The sequence below is a fragment of the Tursiops truncatus genome, chromosome 1, assembly GCF_011762595.2.
Source record: "Tursiops truncatus isolate mTurTru1 chromosome 1, mTurTru1.mat.Y, whole genome shotgun sequence".
In the NCBI taxonomy this organism is placed as follows: domain Eukaryota; kingdom Metazoa; phylum Chordata; class Mammalia; order Artiodactyla; family Delphinidae; genus Tursiops; species Tursiops truncatus.
The window spans coordinates 129,312,136-129,330,865 of NC_047034.1; the positions used below are offsets into that span (position 1 = coordinate 129,312,136).

At 43.5% G+C, this 18,730-nt stretch overlaps 1 protein-coding gene across 3 annotated transcripts in view; it reads right to left on the reverse strand.

Moving 5' to 3' along the window:
* The window catches only part of ROR1 (receptor tyrosine kinase like orphan receptor 1), a 409,060-nt gene that overhangs the window by 212,099 nt on the left and 178,231 nt on the right, over positions 1–18,730 (reverse strand). The window lies entirely within an intron of this gene.

The window sequence follows — 18,730 nt, forward strand, 5'->3', positions numbered from 1 at the left end:
GTGCTTCCTCCTCTTAGAAGTCTTCCTTTAAGTTCCAAGTAGCACTTACACTTGGATCTCATTGGCTAGGAATTAGTCACACGACCACACCTAGCTGTAAAGGCAACTGGGAAATGTATATATTTTTACCTGGGAGGCAACGTATGCAGTTACAAATCAGAGTTCTTTTTCTAAAAGAGGAAAAGATACTGGGAGGCAACTAGCACTCTTTGACACATACGGTATGTAGGTTACTATAATTAGATAATTAATTAATTAAAGCATTCATTACACAAACATTATTGAAATTTAAACTTTACTAGGCAACCAGATACTGATCTAGGCATTAAGGGTATAAAGATAATACGTGGCACCTATTATTAAGAAACTCACTGTCTAGTATGCAAGGCACTATTATCTAACCAGTCAGCCAATGTGATTAGGCAACAAGTCCCAATATTTCTCAAATCCATCCCCTCCCTCCATCCTCTACCATATCCAAGTTTGGGCCTTCACCTGGTTTTATTGAACCATCTTATTCTGGTCTAATGAACAACTTCTGAATTTTCTTTTTCTCCTCAAAGACACGCTTGAGCTTCCTGCTTTAAATCCATCACGTGTCCCATCACATCCAGACAGAACCTGCATTCTTTCACTTGCCATACATCGTGTGGCCCCACTGACCTCTCCGAGCACCATGACCCACCACCCCTGCCCTGCCCCTGCCCACAGACAGCACAGAGATAGTTTGGGATCACAGCCTATGTCACGATACTCTCACCTCCACGTCTTTCTTCCTGCTTGGTCCTACCTAAGGCACTCTCTCCACGCACCTATCTGAACGTCACTTGATCATTATTCAAGACACAGTTAGGTCATCACCAACTCTAGGAGGCTTTTCTGCCCCCATCTCCTTCCCCCTTCCACAGCTAGGAGTGGATGCCACACTCTCCTTCTGCTCCCTTAGCAGCCCCTGTGTGTACATCTCCATGTGCTTATGTCTCTACGTAGAAGTGAACTGTGTTACCTTTCCCTTCACCTTTATGTCTTTCATTTGAGTATTCCCAGTGCTTGGCACATTTGAGCAGCCATTCCTTCCTTCCTTCATTCAAGAGGACCTCTATGAACAAGTGAGATCCATCTCCTACTCTCACAGACCTTAGAATCTTAAAGGCACCTAATAGGAACTGAATTCAGACTGTAATGTCAATGTTTTAAAAGGAAAGAAAGGAATGAAGAAAAGGAGGGAAGGATTGAAGGAAGGAGGGAGGGAGGAAGGAAAGTAAAGGAAGAAAGGAAAAGGAGAGAGGAAGAAAGATGAAAGGGAAGAAAGAAAAGAGAGAGGTAATTAAATGCTAACTCGGCCCTCTGGTGCATCAAATTGCTTTGCCTGCAGACAGTCACTAAAATATTTGAAAGCTGTTGTCACATTCACATTAATTCTTCTCTTTTCCTAACTTAAAAAAGTGTTTTTAGGCTTTTTTCCCCCAACACATTCTCTAATACCACTTTTAGGCTAACCTCTTCATTTTGAAATGCCCCACTTTCCAAGCTTGCTTCTCCTAATAATAAACATTTCTCCTAGAAGATCTAATCCTTTTTTGTATTTTTTAGAAAAATGAAACTTAAGCATATCAGTAATTGGCAATAAACGGAAAGGCTAGAAGTTCAAAGGTTTAAACCAGTCTTTTGAGGGGCTCTCTAACACAAGCCCCTTTAAGAAGCCTTGACAGGAATGTTAATTACTTAAGCAAAGTCAAGCATGACAAACACTTACACCAAGTGTCTGGTCAAACTTTAACAACAAATGTAACTTGAGGTCTCCAGCTCATCTTTCTGCTAAACAGAGCCCCAGGATTCAAACAGGATTAGTGCTACAGACCTGTTCCTATTCAAAAATAAACCATTATAGAAAGCCCAGCATTTTATTCAAGCGGCTGATGGAGTTTCATGAATCCTTTCAGCTGCACAAGCTAAGACCTTCTCCCTTGACAATCTTGACCACAGAGACACCATTAAGAAGTTTAATATCGCAGCAATTCCAGGCATGCTTTGTGCTTTGATGAAGCAGGAAGATGCCATCATCATGATATGGTTGTGTGACGATCTCCCATCAACAAAAGATCTCTCCATCGAGGAAATTCATACTTACTCTCTCTCTGGATCAAAGCACTGAACGTTGTCATTCATTCATTCGACAAACGGTAAAAAGGATCCTTCTAGACATAAGAGGTGAGTGGTAAATTCACTGCCCTGCCCTCAAGGAGCTCAGCATTTGGTGGGGGAAGGCACCCCATACATCAACACTGATGACTCAGTGTGATAAACTCTGACAGCAGGGCACTTGAGGGACTCTGTGAGCTCAGACAGGAGGATATCAATGCCAAGGAATTAGAAGAGGCTTCTTGCAGGAGTGATGTTTGAATTGGGTCATTTAAAATGAGCAGTATTTGCTAGGGACGGGGCTGGAGAAGGGATACAGGGATGAGGAGGACACTTGAGGCAGAAGAGGCTGTTGTGCAAATGTCCGGACTCATTAAAGGATACAAGGAAGGGATTCAGCACAGTTGGAGGTTAAGAATTTGGAAATGTAAGGAGGGCATTGGGAACTGGAATTGGAATGTTAAACTACTGATTCCTAGCTCCTCAGCTCATATTGTTTCAGTGAGTAAACCCGCTGCCTAATTGTGCCCAGCAAAGAGGAGACACAGAACATGTAAGTTTTGAAGGGAAGGTTGGGGAAAGGAAATTTTGAACGTGTGATACGCTTCACCAGAGTTCCCTGCTCATTCAGGAAGGAACAGTTTGTGATGAGATCCTTAGGAGGAACAAGGCAGAAACTCAGATGATGGCAAAGAGCAAAGAAACTTAAGCTACTTCACATCTCTGCTGTGAGCAGCAACTACTATTCCATGTGTCAGCACTTGGTGAAATGAGAAATCCAAGCCATGGATCAAACCACATGAGACAGAGACAGTGAGCTGCCTATCCAGTATCAACTCTTTCCTTGTTCCTTACTAACAGAACCCCAGTGTGGCTAGGTATAGCCATATGACAAATTTTGGCCAATGAGATATAAATATAAGTGTTATGTGGGATGTAAAGGAAGCTCCTACAAAGGTAGACAACTGAAACATGCCTCATTTGTCCTGTACCTTCTACTTTTCCCTGCCTGGAACATGATGTGATGCAGGAAGCTCCAGCAGCCATCTTGAGGACCTGAGGATAGAACCTGAGGATAGAAACTACATGCTGTGGGTGTAACATACACAGATGGAGCAGAAAGTCCTGATAACTTCATGGAGCCACCATATGAGCCTTGGATCACCACCTACTTTCAGACCTTTTCTATATAAGAGAATAAAACTTCAAATTGTAAAAGCTACTATACTCAGGTTTATCCTAACTGATCAGCCATATAATTCTACTCTCCTCCCTTGTCTCTGGGCAAAGAAGAAGAAATGCTTATCCTTTCTGAAAATGTGCTTCTCCTACTTGGGACACCGAATATGCACTTACTGAAAAAATATGCACCTGGGGATTTGAACACTCATATGACATTGCTGCCGCTCCTTCCCCTGAAACCACAATCCCATGTTTCTGTTGTCAAAATAGTCAAGCAAAGGAAAACAAGTACTATAAAGGAAGAATGGACAGCAGCTAGCAGCTGGAGGACTCACAAGGAAAGAGAAGCTCTTGACAGGCAGACTGTTGCTTATGTACTAGGTGACAAGTAAAGGAATTTGCAAAGGAAGAGGAAAGAAAATGTGAGCAGAGAGCGTGAAGTGTTTTTCAGATATAGTTACACAATCATAAATCTATTCAATCAATAAGAAAATGAGTAAATAAATCTTGATAGAGCCATACAACAGAATTAGAAGGGATGAGGTAGATACTCTTGTAAGTGCTACAATAGAAAGATTATCAAGGGCCATTGATCAGTGAAAAAGCAAGTTGCAAAACACTTCGTAAAGTTAAATGAATGAATGAGTGGCCAGAATGACTGACAGACAAACTGACTTATGCCGTGGATACAATGTTCTGAGAATATGCTTTCCATTTCCTTCCTGGCAGCCATTCCACTACTCTGACCTCAGGTGATGGGAAGGGTAGGGCATGAGGAGAAGAGGATGTAAGAGGAGCCCCACCCACCCTGCTGCCTTTGGGGAAGTACGAGAAGGAGAAGGAAGATGCTTGTTGGCATCGTGGACCCTCATCCTCCACACTGGGCTGAAATTCCACAAAGATGAAGGACGACAGAGTTCTGCACTTTAGGGGGAAAGCAAAAGCCGCTCAGAACAGGCACTACACTTCCCGCCAGGAACTCTTGGAGGGCAGGGGGACATCTACACCCAGAGGCTCTGTCGTGACCTGAAATTGCGACAGCACAGTAACACTGGCACACCTGAGCTGCAGGAGGGCACTCCAAGCTGTCCTTGACTCTCAGGAAGATGTTGCAAGAAGCAGTCGTGACAGTAGACAGGCGACAGTAGACGGGTGTCGTGATTTATAATCTGGACCACGTTTCCACCAAGAGAACTGCCTACAAGTTCACCAGCCACAGACTTCGTCAATAAACACCAGCCCACAACTGGCCCAGCCAAACCCAAAGCAGAGAACGTGAAGAAGCCAGGGCTTGAATCCAAGTCTATCTCCCCCTCCAGGAAGGAGGCAAGGTGGAACAAGACTAGCTAATTAATAAAAAAGACATTACATTTTCTAGTACATCGCAGAGGTAGTGCTTTCAACTCCCTTACATTTGCATATGCATTTTTTAAAGTTCTGGAAGGATAGCCAAGAAAATGGTAACCATTTTGACCTTTAAGAGATGGGACTGGGGGGGCTTCCCTGGTGGCGCAGTGGTTGAGAGTCCGCCTGCCGATGCAGGGGGACACGGGTTCGTGCCCCGGTCCGGGAAGATCCCACATGCCGCGGAGCGGCTGGGCCCATGAGCCATGGCCACTGAGCCTGCGCGTCCGGAGCCTGTGCTCCGCAACGGGAGAGGCCACAACAGTGAGAGGCCCGCGTACCGCGAAAAGAAAAAAGAAAAAAAAAAAGAAACAAAGAAATGGGACTGGGAATTCTGGGGAGAGTGGGAGGAAGCCTTACTTCTTAGCTTTATACTTTTCAGTCAGGTTTGAATTCTTTCACTACAGCCTTCTATTAATTTTTAAATGTTTGAAATTAGTTTTAAAACTATTTCTCAGTGGAGTGGGTTCCACAAGCTTTCTCCACAAAGTATCAGGATGTTGATGAGTGACTCATACAGTACATACTTGATAATGATACAGGACCCCTCAGATACACTGAGTCGGTGGGAGTTAAGGGAACTGGGGTGGAATCTGGGCCATTGCCTTGGGCCCATCTAATAATAAATAGCAGCCAATGTTACCGAATCCTTACTAACGTGTTAAGCACCACGTCAAGCATTTCACCTGTATTGATGCATCTACTCTTCAACAACCCTATGAATAAGATTCAGGGACTCTGGGTAAAAATCTGGGACTCTTTGTTCTTGGGGCCTCTGTTTACATCCACCTTCCTCTTCAGCTTTCTGAGAGCTATGCTCTGTTGATCAGTGATCCCCTGGCCTCTTTAGGAATGAGCTTTGCCTTTCTGATGCTGGCAGTGATCAAACTGGAGGACCAGCCATCCCGCCAGAGTGATGCAGAAAGAACTTATCCAGAGACAGGGACTGATTCTGCGCCTTGGTCTAGATGCCCTCCTCATGCCTTCAGAATATTGGTGACAGTTCCTTTTCCTAAGGTCCAGAGTATGCTAGAGCTTGAAGAGGCTTCAGGTATCATCTCATCCAAGCTCGACACCACACATGCCCTAGGATGGCTGGCATCACCAGTCCTAAAACCGTCATCAGGAGCCACGGTGCCCATGGGGCCAGGACAGCAGAGCATTTCGCAAGAATACTGGGACAGCTGGAGCTGCCCCTATGCCTTCTCTTACAGCACAAGTACTCAATGACCAAAGCACACAGGCCTAGGACTCAGATGGGCTTCAAGACCAGGTTCAGCTGCCTTTCTAGCTGAGAGCGCCTCTGAGCCACAGTTTCCTTATTGTTGAACTTGAGATAACAGCAAGAAGTGAGGCTGCTGTGAGAAAGTATGTAAGCCCACAACACACTGTAATGCACATAGTAGCATGCAGGCAAGAGGAACTACAATTACTATAGCTATTAAAAGTATGTATGACCAGCTTATCTCAGAGTCTTGAACGCCAAGCTGTGCCTCTAAATCAGATATGGCGGAGGGAAGGGAGGCAGAGGTGGAGGAAAGAGCATGAGAAGACCACACCACTCCCCACTTTATTCCAGGTCTGTTAAGGATGTAAGCTGTGCGAAGCTCTCTTCTAGTCCTGAGGGAAGGATGGAATTTTGGCATTTTTACTTTCCCTCCAAAAAAAAGAAAAAGAAACACAAAAACAGGAAGTCAGCTGAATTTCTTCCTCCTCCTTTGATTTACGCCCCCTTTTAGCTCACAATCATTGTTTCTCAATTAATAATTTAACTGTCTCTCTCGAGAAAAAGGAGGGATAACTTATCTGTTTTTAAAAAGAAAATAAGTCCAAAGGGTAAAGAATCTGCCCTCATTGAAATAATTCTCTTTAGAAATGCTATAAATAAGATTTCTGACTCTAAATTGAGATAAGATTATCTGAGGGAGATGCGAGGAAGAAGAAAAAAAGAACTGCCAAAGAAAAAAAATGTATGCCTACATTAGCAAACTCCCTAAAAGGATTAGTCCTTTTCAGTTAAGAGAATTTTTTCTTTCTTTAAAAGGCCACTTCTCAATTCAAAAAAAAAAAAAAGTAAAAGTATATCTGTAAACTCTTTCAGACATGTGAACTTCATTTCACTTAACCTGGCTGGCCCCTGGGGTTCCACCTTCTTCCGAGGTCCTTCTAGCTGCCTGCCAAACCTCTCCAGGGGGACCCACACCCACTGCTCCCGCTCGTCCAAGCCTTACCCCCTCTGCAGGCTGGCCTCTGCTTGCCCTCACCCCTCACCACTGAGAACCTTCCCTAGTGAGTTACTAATCACCAATCCAATTCCCTTGGACCCTGCAGGATCTGACACAGCTGTCCATTGTCCCATCCCTCAACCGACACCAGCCTCCTTTGCCTGCTGGTCTAACCTCTATGTTGTTTTGTTAACTTCTTAAGCCCTCCCATTGCCATAACAGAGGGTCTTCCTAAAGTCCACCTCCTAACTCCTATCTCACTCCTTTTCTCCATGATCTCACACATCCTCAGGTCTTTATTTAATACTGCTTTGGCAGAGATTGCTAGCCACCCTGAACACCTCTTCCAAAATAATAGAATTGTAGCTAGGAATCTGGATTCCCAGAAGAAGGCTGCATCTCCCAGCCTCCTTTGCAGCTAGGTGTGACTCTATGACAAAGTTTGGCCAATGAAATGTGAGAAGTGGGTACGCCCACTTTTACCCCCATTTCTCTGTCCTTCTGGATGGAATGCAGGCATGCAGATAAGCCATCTTGGACCATAAGAATGAAGACAACAAATTAGTAAAGATGGAGCAACAAGATAAGAGACTGGAAAGCCCCGAATGACTTCTGCTCTGACTTCTCTCTTACACAAGCCACTGTTCCTTGGGGTCTTTGTTATAGCAACCCAATTTATATCCTGACTAGTACTTTGTCACAGCGATGATTATACTAAATGCATTTGCTTAGCTCAGGTCTCACTCTTGAAATCCACTGTAACTCCCCAAGTTTAGAGACTATCTCTACTTGGCTACTACCACAGATTCAACCTAAACTGTAACTTGTTATCCAGTCCACTTTCTTCCCAGTTACTGGTGTGTGTGTGTGTGTGTGTGTGTGTGTGTGTGTGTGTGTGTGTGTGTCTGTTGGGGGTGCTGAAAACCTTCACGTTATCTTTGAATGCACCCTGTCCTTCCGGTCCCAAGTTCTATTTAAGGTGGTCTTCGAAGTCTCTCAAAATTATCCCCTGCTCTACAGTCCCCACCCTCACCCTAATGGAGGCCCTTGTGGCAAATCTCTGCCGCCATAGTAACTGCTTCCTGCCTCCAGTGTCCCCCGTCTACTGCAAACCAGTAGGAGTTACCATGTGTTGAACACATAATACTGGGTACCAGGCTCTGGGGTGGGCAGTGTATACACATTACCTCTAATCACAACAACTGCTAAGGTAGATATTGTTATTGCTATTTTAATGATAAGGAAACTGAGGTTCTAGGAGATTCAATAAAAGCTGTCCAAGGTCACACAGCTAGTAAGCGGTAGAAATAGGATTTGAACTCAGGGATATCCAAGTTCCATTCTGCCACCTGGCCCATTAGAGCATTCAATAAATAACTGTCGAATGGATGGAAGAATGAATGCCTCTCCACACTCACTCTTGTCAAACTTCCTAAGTCACAGCTTCCATCATGTAATTTTCATTCTCCTAAGACAGAGCCAAGGGTTAGGCCCCCTACTTTTCATTGTCCCCCACCCCTTAATAGCCCCAAATAAGTAAGAACAGTGTGGTTGCTACACGATGTCGCTTTAGGGCAAGACCGCAAATCGTTACCACCACCCCTACCCCAAAGCCACCCTCAAGTAAACATGCAATCTAGGTAAAACCTTTTACTTGCTAGCTCTAAGACACACCCTCAGCCCCTCTCCATCACTCCTGTCTCTGACCAGGGAGCCATCCCCAAAATATTCCTAGACAGAAACTTTGGAGTCATCACTGTACTACTTGTGGCATCCAGGAATCCACATTACGAATATCAAGTTCCTTGGCCTGGCTGCAAGGCTCTCCATGATTCAGGCAAATCTAGCCTGTCCTACCTCATCCCCAGCACTCTCCCAGAGTAGAACTCCAGCTCAGTCAGTGCTCACCTGTCACCTGGCCCACAGAAAGGTCTCCTTTTCCAGCTCCTTGCCTGGGCTCCTGCTGGGGCTCCTGCTAGGTCTTCTCTTTATGCTATGCTCTGCCTATCCTATTGGATCCTTACAGGTCCACTTTGAAATGAGCTCCGAGACCTCTGATACCCAATGTTCTCTCCTTCCCTAGACTCCTAAAGCACTGGTCGTCCAAAGGCTGCCCACTGCTCTTAGAATGGAATCCAGATTCCTTACCAAGGGCCTCCATTACCTACCCCTGCTCTCCTCTACCTCTAGGACCTTTCCCCAAAAGACCCAGCAAGTTCCTGCTTCGGGGTCTTTGTATTTGCCATTCCCCTACCTAGAATATTCTTCCCCCATATGGCCCACTCTCTTACTTCCTCTAGATCTCAGTTCAAATGGGAACTGCGAGAGAGGCCTCCCTTCCTTACCCCTGATGAAACAGCAAACCCTCCAACCTCCCCTCACCCCCGCACACACACTCTGTTTCCCCCTTGGCTGCCTATTTTTCACCACTGGCACATTTTATATATATTTCTTTATTTTCTGTTCCTTTCCACTAGAATGGAAACTCCATTAAGACAGGGACTCAATTTCTTTTTCTTTTCTGTTTTTTTTTTGGTTGTCGGTGTCCGTTACCCAGTGAACTAATGTTGAATGAATGAATCTAGTACCACACTCCACCTTGAGTCTAGCTCTCCACACTAACTTTCTTTTTTCCTTTATGTCCTTCCGAGTTCCTCCCTACTTCAGCACCTTTGTACTCCATGTTGCCAGGGACAGATCTAGGTTTTGTGGAGCTTGAAGCTTATATAACAGGGGTGGGTAGGTATGTGGGTTGTGTCTTTAAAAGAACTTTCACATGCAAAATAGCTAAGGCCCCCTCCCATGCAGAAATATCATCAAAGCTATGAATTTAGTTGGGGGAGATCACCACTCATCATGGAGAGGACGATGAGATACAGCCAAGAGCGCTCACCAAACAAGCAAACAATAAACATCATTAAATTTACCAGAAAGTCCTAGCATCTCCAAAGACAGTATGTGAAGTAAAGCCCTAGGACAGAGCCCAGAGCATCACCTTCAGTCGCTTCCGGAGAGATCCTGAATCACATTCCCTTCGCCTGGATCACTGCAATCTTCAGATGGCGCTTGCCTTGGCAGCCAGGCCTCCCTTCAAAGTTATCCTCTCCTCAGAGAAGTGTTCTCTTCAGTTCCCTCCATCACCCTGTTATATTTCCATGTCCCTTCACATTCACTGATATGATCTTTTTCATTTTTAAATGATCTTTTAATATTTCTTCTACCTATTTCTTGTCTGTCTTTCCCACAAGAATATCAGCACTTGAGAGACTTGGTCTCGTTCAACAGCGCATGGGGCCTGGAACGATGTTTGCCACATAGCTGTGCTCTGAAAAGATCTGCTGTGTGATAAAATGAGCCCAACAGCCATCTCCTACATTCTCTGAAAACCCAAATGATAAATGGGATCAGAGCAAGGAAACTGGGTGGTTAACGGTCCTCTTTTCCATGACTTGTGACCTCTGAGAAGATGGGCCATGACCATTTTATGGCTAATGACAGACAGCAAATCGCTTCGTGCCTCTCAGTGGGTCCCTTCTATTTCTAACCTAAAAAAGCTTGGCAGAATAACCCAGAGAGAACTTCTTGCTCAGAAAGGATGCAAAGTTTGGGGCTTTATTTTACATACTGTCTTTGGAGATGCTAGGACTTCCTAGTAAATTTAATGATGTTTCTTGCTTGTTTGTTTGTTCAGTGAAGGCTCTTGGCTATCTTTTCATCATCCTTCCCCATGATGAGTGGTCATCTCCCCCAACTCAGTTTAAGGCTTTGATGAAATTTCAGTGCCATTTTCTGCTTCCTTCAGTCTGGTTTCAAAACAGTTTAACCCCTGTGAGGCACCCCTTATTATTTCCTTTGAAAGTGTAGGATAGCCTACTGGTTCCCGTATCTGGCTATCTTCAAATTCACCTGTAATGCTTGTGACTATTATACATTTGAGGTCCTTGACCTACATCTATTTAATCAGAATCTCCAGAAGATGGCAAGGCATTCTGTGTGTTTAACAAGTACCTCAGATGATTCTTATGGGCAGCCAAGTTTGGAAACCATTATGCAGATTCCCAGAGATTCAGCTAATGAAGGCATCTTCAAGATAGCTACAGGTCAAAGGTCAAAACGACTGGACCAACTCAGGAAAAATAAGTACTTTTACAAATGTTGTCTAATGAAAAACGAAAACATCCACCACCACTGCAAACACACACACGCACACACACACACACACACACCCAATTTTCCTTGATCTGTACAAGTTAGGACACTGGCTGGACTGGGGTACTGAAGAAGGAGAAAATTACTAAGATCTTTAAATTCCCAGGTTATCCCCTTTAAGAAACTTAAGCACTTCTAGAAGTGATGTGAAATCTTTCCATTTTTAAGAGAAATAAACAGATCACTGAAGGAGTGAACCACTAAGCCCTTAGCACCTAGAAAAATTCTAGCAGATCCTGGAAATGTTGTCTAAGCCCATGGTGGAGTGTGGCAAGAAGAGAATAGCGCCATAATCAGAACACCTGCTGTGTGAACATGGCAAGCTGCTTCACCACTCTGAGCCTCAGTTTCTTCATTTATAAAATGGGTGTAAAACCAGGCTACCTCACAGAAGGAAACAAGTTTGGATTTGTACACTAGACCAGGGGTCCCCAACCCCCGGGCCACAGACCCCTATCAGTCCGTGGCCTGTTAGGAACTGGGCTACACAGCAGAAGGTGAGTGGCGGGTGAGTGAGCGAAGCTTCATCTGTATTTACAGCCGCTCCCCATCGCTGGCATTACCGCCTAAGCTCCACCTCCTGTCAGCATTATGGTGAGTTGTATAATTGTTTCATTATATATTATATAATCGTTATATATTACAATGTAATAGTAGAAATAAAGTGCACAATAAATGTAATGCACTTGAATCATCCCGAAACCATCACCCCCACCCTCCAGTCTGTGCAAAAATGGTCTTCCACGCAACTGGTCCCTGGTGCCAAAAAGGTTGGCGACCACTGCACTAAACGCTATTCAAACATGTCTATTCCCCTCCCCAACGATCCAAAGCCAGGCTCAAACCTTACTTCCTCACTGGAATCTTCCCCCATTACCTCAGCTCAGCCAAAAGCCTTCTTTTCTCTGTGGGGATGTGGTGGGCAAAAAGAAAGCAGTTCCTCAGCAGGCAGGTAGAGAGGAACGGGTGATCCGTGAAAATCACTTCGTGAAACTGAATTTGGATCTGATTTCATTTATTTTGGCTTTCCCTTCTCCTATGCTCCACGCTCCTGACTCATCATAAGCCCCTTCTCTACTAAAGCCCTCACTCCTGCCTTCATTATGTGGAAAGGTTCATGCTTGTGCAGGGATTGATGAAATCACACCACATTCCCTGCAGTTCTGCACAGAACACTGGGTTCTGCATCGTTAGTGAAGGATGATTCATTCACACGCCGTGCGATACCACTGAACATACCATGTGTTATAATGTGATAGCAATAACCTATTCATTGTGTGTGTTCACCTGTGGTTCCAGACTTCATGGCCGCCTTTCATATTGAATGCCAATGAGGCAATAGGTCTGGTACTGAGAATATGGCAGTGAACAAATCAGACAAAAATGTCTGCCTTCAAGAAGCTTGCATCCGAGTTGCCGAGAGGGGCAAGATGGCGGAAGAGTAAGATGCAGAGATCACCTGCCTCCCCACAGATACATCAGAAATACATCTACATGTGGAACAACTCCTACAGAACACCTACTGAACGCTGGCAGAAGACCTCAGGCCTCCCAAAAGGCAAGAAAGTCCCCTCGTACCTCGGTAGGGCAAAAGAAAAAAGACAAAAACAGAGACAATAGAATAGGGACGGGACCTGCACCAGTGGGAGGGAGCTGTGAAGGAGGAAAGGTTTCCACACACTAGGAAGCCCCTTCGCGGGCGGAGACTGCGGGTGGCGGCGGGGGAAAGCTTCGGAGCCGTGGAGGAGAGCACAGCAACAGGGGTGCGGAGGGCAAAGCGGAGAGATTCCTGCACAGAGGATCAGGGCCGACCGGCACTCACCAGCCCGAGAGGCTTGTCTGCTCATCCGCCAGGGCGGGCAGGGCTGGAAGCTGAGGCTCGGGCTTCGGTCGGAGCGCAGGGAGAGGACTGGGGTTGGCGGCGTGAACACAGCCTGCAGGGGGTTAGTGCACCACGGCTAGCCGGGAGGGAGTCCGGGGAAAAGTCTGGGCCTGCCGAAGAGGCAAGAGACTTTTCTTCCCTCTTTGTTTCCTGGTGCGCAAGGAGAGGGGATTAAGAGCGCTGCTCAAAGGAGCTCCAGAGACGGCCGTGAGCCGCGGCTAAAAGCGCGGACCCCAGAGACAGACATGAGACACTAAGGCTGCTGCTGCCGCCACCAAGAAGCCTGTGTGCGAGCACAGGTCACTATCCACACCTCCATTCTGGGAGCCTGTGCAGCCCGCCACCGGCAGGGTCCCGGGATCCAGGGACAACTTCCCTGGGAGAACGCACAGCGCGCCTCAGGCTGGTGCAACGTCATGCCGGCCTCTGCCACCGCAGGCTCGCCCAGCACTCCGTACCCCTCCCTCCCCCAGGCCTGAGTGAGCCAGAGCCCCAGAACCAGCGGCTCCTTTAACCCTGTCCTGTCTGAACGAAGAACATACGCCCTCCAGCGACCTACACGCAGAGGCGGGGCCAAATCCAAAGCTGTGCAAACAAAGAAGAGAAACGGAAATCTCTCCCAGCAGCCTCAGGAGCAGAGGATTCAATCTCCACGATCAACTTGATGTACCCTGCATCTGTGGAATACCTGAATAGACAACGAATCATCCCAAATTGAGGAGGTGGACTTTCAGAGCAAGATTTATTATTTTTTCCCCTTTTCCTCTTTTTGTGAGTATGTATGTGTATGCTTCTGTGTGAGATTTTGTCTGTATAGCTTCACTTTCACCATTTGTCCTAGGGTTCTATCCGTCTGTTTTTCTTTTTTTACTTTTTAAAAAAATTTTTTCTTAATAATTATTTTTTTATTTTAATAACTTTATTTTCCCTTACTTTATTTTATTTTCCTTTATCCTCTTTCTTTCTACTTTTTCTCCCTTTTATTCAGAACCGTGTGGATGAAAGAATCTTGGTGATGCAGCCAGGAGTCAGTGCTGTGCCTCTGAGGTGGGAGAGCCAACTTCAGGACACTGGTCCACAAGAGACCTCCCAGCTCCATGTAATATCAAACGTCGAAAATCTCCCAGAGATCTCCATCTCAACACCAACATCCAGCTTCACTCAACGACCAGCAAGCTAGAGTGCTGGACAGCCTATACCAAACAACTAACAAGACAGGAACACAACACCACCCAGTAGCAGAGAGACTGCCTAAAATCATAATAAGTCCACATACACCCCAAAACACACCACCAGACGTGGAACTGCCCACCAGAAAGACAAGATCCAGCCTCATCCACCAGAACACAGGAACTAGTCCCCTCCACCAGTAAACCTACACAACCCACTGAACCAACCTTAGCCACTGAGGACAGACACAAAAAACAATGGGAACTATGAACCTGCAGCCTGCAAAAAGGAGACCCCAAACACAGTAAGATAAGCAAAATGAAAAGACAGAAAAACACACAGCAGATGAAGGAGCAAAGTAAAAACCCACCAGACCTAACAAATGAAGAGGAAATTGGCAGTCTACCTGAAAAAGAATTCAGAATAATGATAGTAAAGATATCAAAAATCTTGGAAATAGAATACACAAAAAGCAAGAAACATTTAACAAGGACCTAGAAGAACTAAAGAGGAAACAAGCAATGATGAACAACACAATAAATGAAATTAAAAATACTCTAGAAGGAATCAATAGCAGAATAACTGAGGCAGAAGAAGGGATAAGTGAGTTGGAAGATAAAATAGTGGAAATGACTACTGCAGAGCAGAACACAGAAAAAAGAATGAAAAGAACTGAGGACAGTCTCCGAGACCTCTGGGACAACATTAAATGCACCAACATTCGAATTATAGGGGTTCCAGAAGAAGAAGAGAAAAAGAAAGGGACTGAGAAAATATTTTAAGAGATTATAGTTGAAAACTTCCCTAATATGGGAAAGGAAATAGTTAATCAAGTCCAGGAAGCACAGAGAGTCCCATACAGGATAAATCCAAGGAGAAACACGCCAAGACACATATTAATCAAACTGTCAAAAATTAAATACAAAGAAAACATATTAAAAGCAGCAAGGGAAAAACAACAAATAACACACAAGGGAATCCCCATAAGGTTAGCAGCTGATCTTTCAGCAGAAACTCTGCAAGCCAGAAGGGACTGGCAGGACATATTTAAAGTGATGAAGGAGAAAAACCTACAACCAAGATTACTCCACCCAGCAAGGATCTCATTCAGATTTGATGGAGAAATTAAAACCTTTACAGAAAAGCAAAAGCTGAGAGAGTTCAGCACCACCAAACCAGCTTTACAACAAATGCTAAAGGATCTTCTCTAGGCAAGAAACACAAGAGAAGGAAAGGACCTATAATAACAAACCCAAAACAATTAAGAAAATGGGAATAGGAACATACATATCAATAATTACCTTAAATGTAAATGGATTAAATGCGCCCACCAAAAGACACAGACTGGCTAAATGGATACAAAAACAAGATACATGTATATGCTGTCTACAAGAGACACATACAGACTTAAAATGAGGGGATGGAAAAAGATACTCCATGCAAATGAAAATCAAAAGAAAGCTGGAGTAGCAATTCTCATATCAGACAAAATAGACTTTAAAATAAAGACTATCAGAAGAGACAAAGAAGGACACTACATAATGATCAACGGATTGATCCAAGAAGAAGATATAACAATTGTAAATATTTATGCACCCAACATGGGAGCGCCTCAATACATAAGGCAAATACTAACAGCCATAAAAAGGGAAATCGACAGTAACACATTCATAGTAGGGGACTTTAACACCCCACTTTCACCCATGGACAGATCATACAAAATGAAAATAAATAAGGAAACACAAGCTTTAAATGATACATTAAACAAGATGGACTTAATTGATATTTATAGGACATTCCATCCAAAAACAACAGAATACACATTTTTCTCAAGTGCTCATGGAACACTCTCCAGGATAGATCCTATCTTGGGTCAGAAATCAAGCCTTGGTAAATTTAAGAAAACTGAAATTGTATCAAGTATCTTTTCCGACCGCAGCGCTATGAGACTAGATATCAATTACAGGAAAAGTTCTGTAAAAAATACAAACACACGGAGGCTAAACAATACACTACTTAATAACGAAGTGATCACTGAAGAAATCAAAGAGGAAATCAAAAAATACCTAGAAACAAATGACAATGGAGACACGATGACCTAAAACCTATGGGAGGCAGCAAAAGCAGTTCTAAGAGAGAAGTTTATAGCAATACAAGCCCACCTTAAGAAACAGGAAATATCTTGAATAAACAATCTAACCTTGCACCTAAAGCCATTAGAGAAAGAAGAACAAAAAAACCCCAAAGTTAGCAGAAGGAAAGAAATCATAAAGATCAGATCAGAAATAAATGAAAAAGAAATGAAGGAAACGATAGTAAAGATCAATAAAACTAAAAGCTGGTTCTTTCAGAAGATAAAATTGATAAACCATTAGCCAGACTCATCAAGAAAAAAAGGGAGAAGGCTCAAATCAATAGAATTAGAAATGAAAAAGGAGAAGTAACAACTGACACTGCAGAAATACAAAAGTTCATGAGAGATTACTACAAGCAACTCTATGCCAATAAAATGGACAACCTGGAAGAAATCGACAAATTCTTAGAAAGGCACAACCTGCCAAGACTGAATCAGGAAGAAATAGAAAATATGAACAGACCAATCACAAGCACTGAAATTGAAACTGTGACTAAAAATCTTCCAACAAACAAAAACCCAGGACCAGATGGCTTCACAGGCAAATTCTATCAAACATTTAGAGAAGAGCTAACACCTATCCTTCTCAAACTCTTCCAAAATATACCAGAGGGGGGAACACTCCCAAACTCATTCTACGAGGCCACCATCACCCTGATACCAAAACCAGACAAGGATGTCACAAAGAAAGAAAACTATAGGCTAATATCACTGATGAACATAGATGCAAAAATCCTCAACAAAATACCAGCAAACAGAATCCAACAGCACATTAAAAGGGTCATACACCATGATCAAGTGGGGTTTATTTCAGGAATGCAAGGATTCTTCAATATATGCAAATCAATCAATGTGATACACCATATTAACAAATCGAAGGAGAAAAACCATATGGTCATCTCAATAGATGCAGAAAAAGCTTTCGACAAATTCAACACCCATTTATGATAAAAACCCTGCAGAAAGTAGGCATAGAGGGAACTTTCCTCAACATGATAAAGGCCATATATGACAAACCCACAGCCAACATCGTCCTCAATGGTGAAAAACTGAAAGCATTTCCACTAAGATCAGGAACAAGACAAGGTTGCCCACTCTCACTACTCTTATTCAACATAGTTTTGGAAGTCCTAGCCACAGCAATCGGAGAAGAAAAAGAAATAAAAGAAATCCAAATCGGAAAACAAGAAGTAAAGCTGTCACTGTTTGCAGATGACATGATACTATACATAGAGAATCCTAAGGATGCGACCAGAAAACTACTAGAGCTAATCAATGAATTTGGTAAAGTAGCAGGATACAAAATTAATGCACAGAAATCTCTGGCATTCCTATACACTAATGATGAAAAATCTGAAAGTGAAATCAAGAAAACACTCCATTTACCATTGCAACAAAAAGAATAAAATATCTAGGAATAAACCTACATAAGGAGACAAAAGACCTGTGTGCAGAACATTATGAGACACTGATGAAGGAAATTAAATATGATACAAATAGATGGAGAGATATACCATGTTCTTGGATTGGAAGAATCAACATTGTGAAAATGACTGTACTACCCAAAGCAATCTACAGATTCAATGCAATCCCCATCAAACTACCACTGGCATTTTTCACAGAACTAGAACAATTTGTATGGAAACACAAAAGACCCCGAATAGCCAAAGCAATCTTGAGAACGAAAAACGGAGCTGGAGGAATCAGGCTCCCTGACTTCAGACTATACTACAAAGCTACAGTAATCAAGACAGTATGGTACTGGCACAAAACCAGATATATAGATCAAAGGAACAGGATAGAAAGCCCAGAGATAAACCCATACACATATGGTCACCTTATCTTTGATGAAGAAGGCAGGAATGTACAGTGGAGAAAGGATAGCCTCTTCAATAACTGGTGCTGGGAAAACTGGACTGGTACACATAAAAGTATGTGGTTAGGTCACTCCCTAACACCATACACAAAAATAAGCTCAAAATGGATTAAAGACCTAAATGTAAGGCCAGAAACTATCAAACTCTTAGAGGAAAATATAAGGAGAACACTCTTATGACATAAATCACAGGAAGATCCTTTTTGACCCACCTCCTAGAGAAATGGACATAAAAACAAAAATAAACAAATGGGACCTAATGAAACTTAAAAGCTTTTGCACAGCAAAGGAAACCATAAACAAGACCAAAAGACAACCCTCAGAAAGGGAGAAAATATTTGCAAATTAAGCCACTGACAAAGGATTGATCTCCAAAATTTACAAGCAGCTCATGCAGCTCAATAACAAAAAAACAAACAACCCAATCCAAAAATGGGCAGAAGACCTAAATAGACATTTCTCCAAAGAAGATATACAGACTGCCAACAAACACATGAAAGAATGCT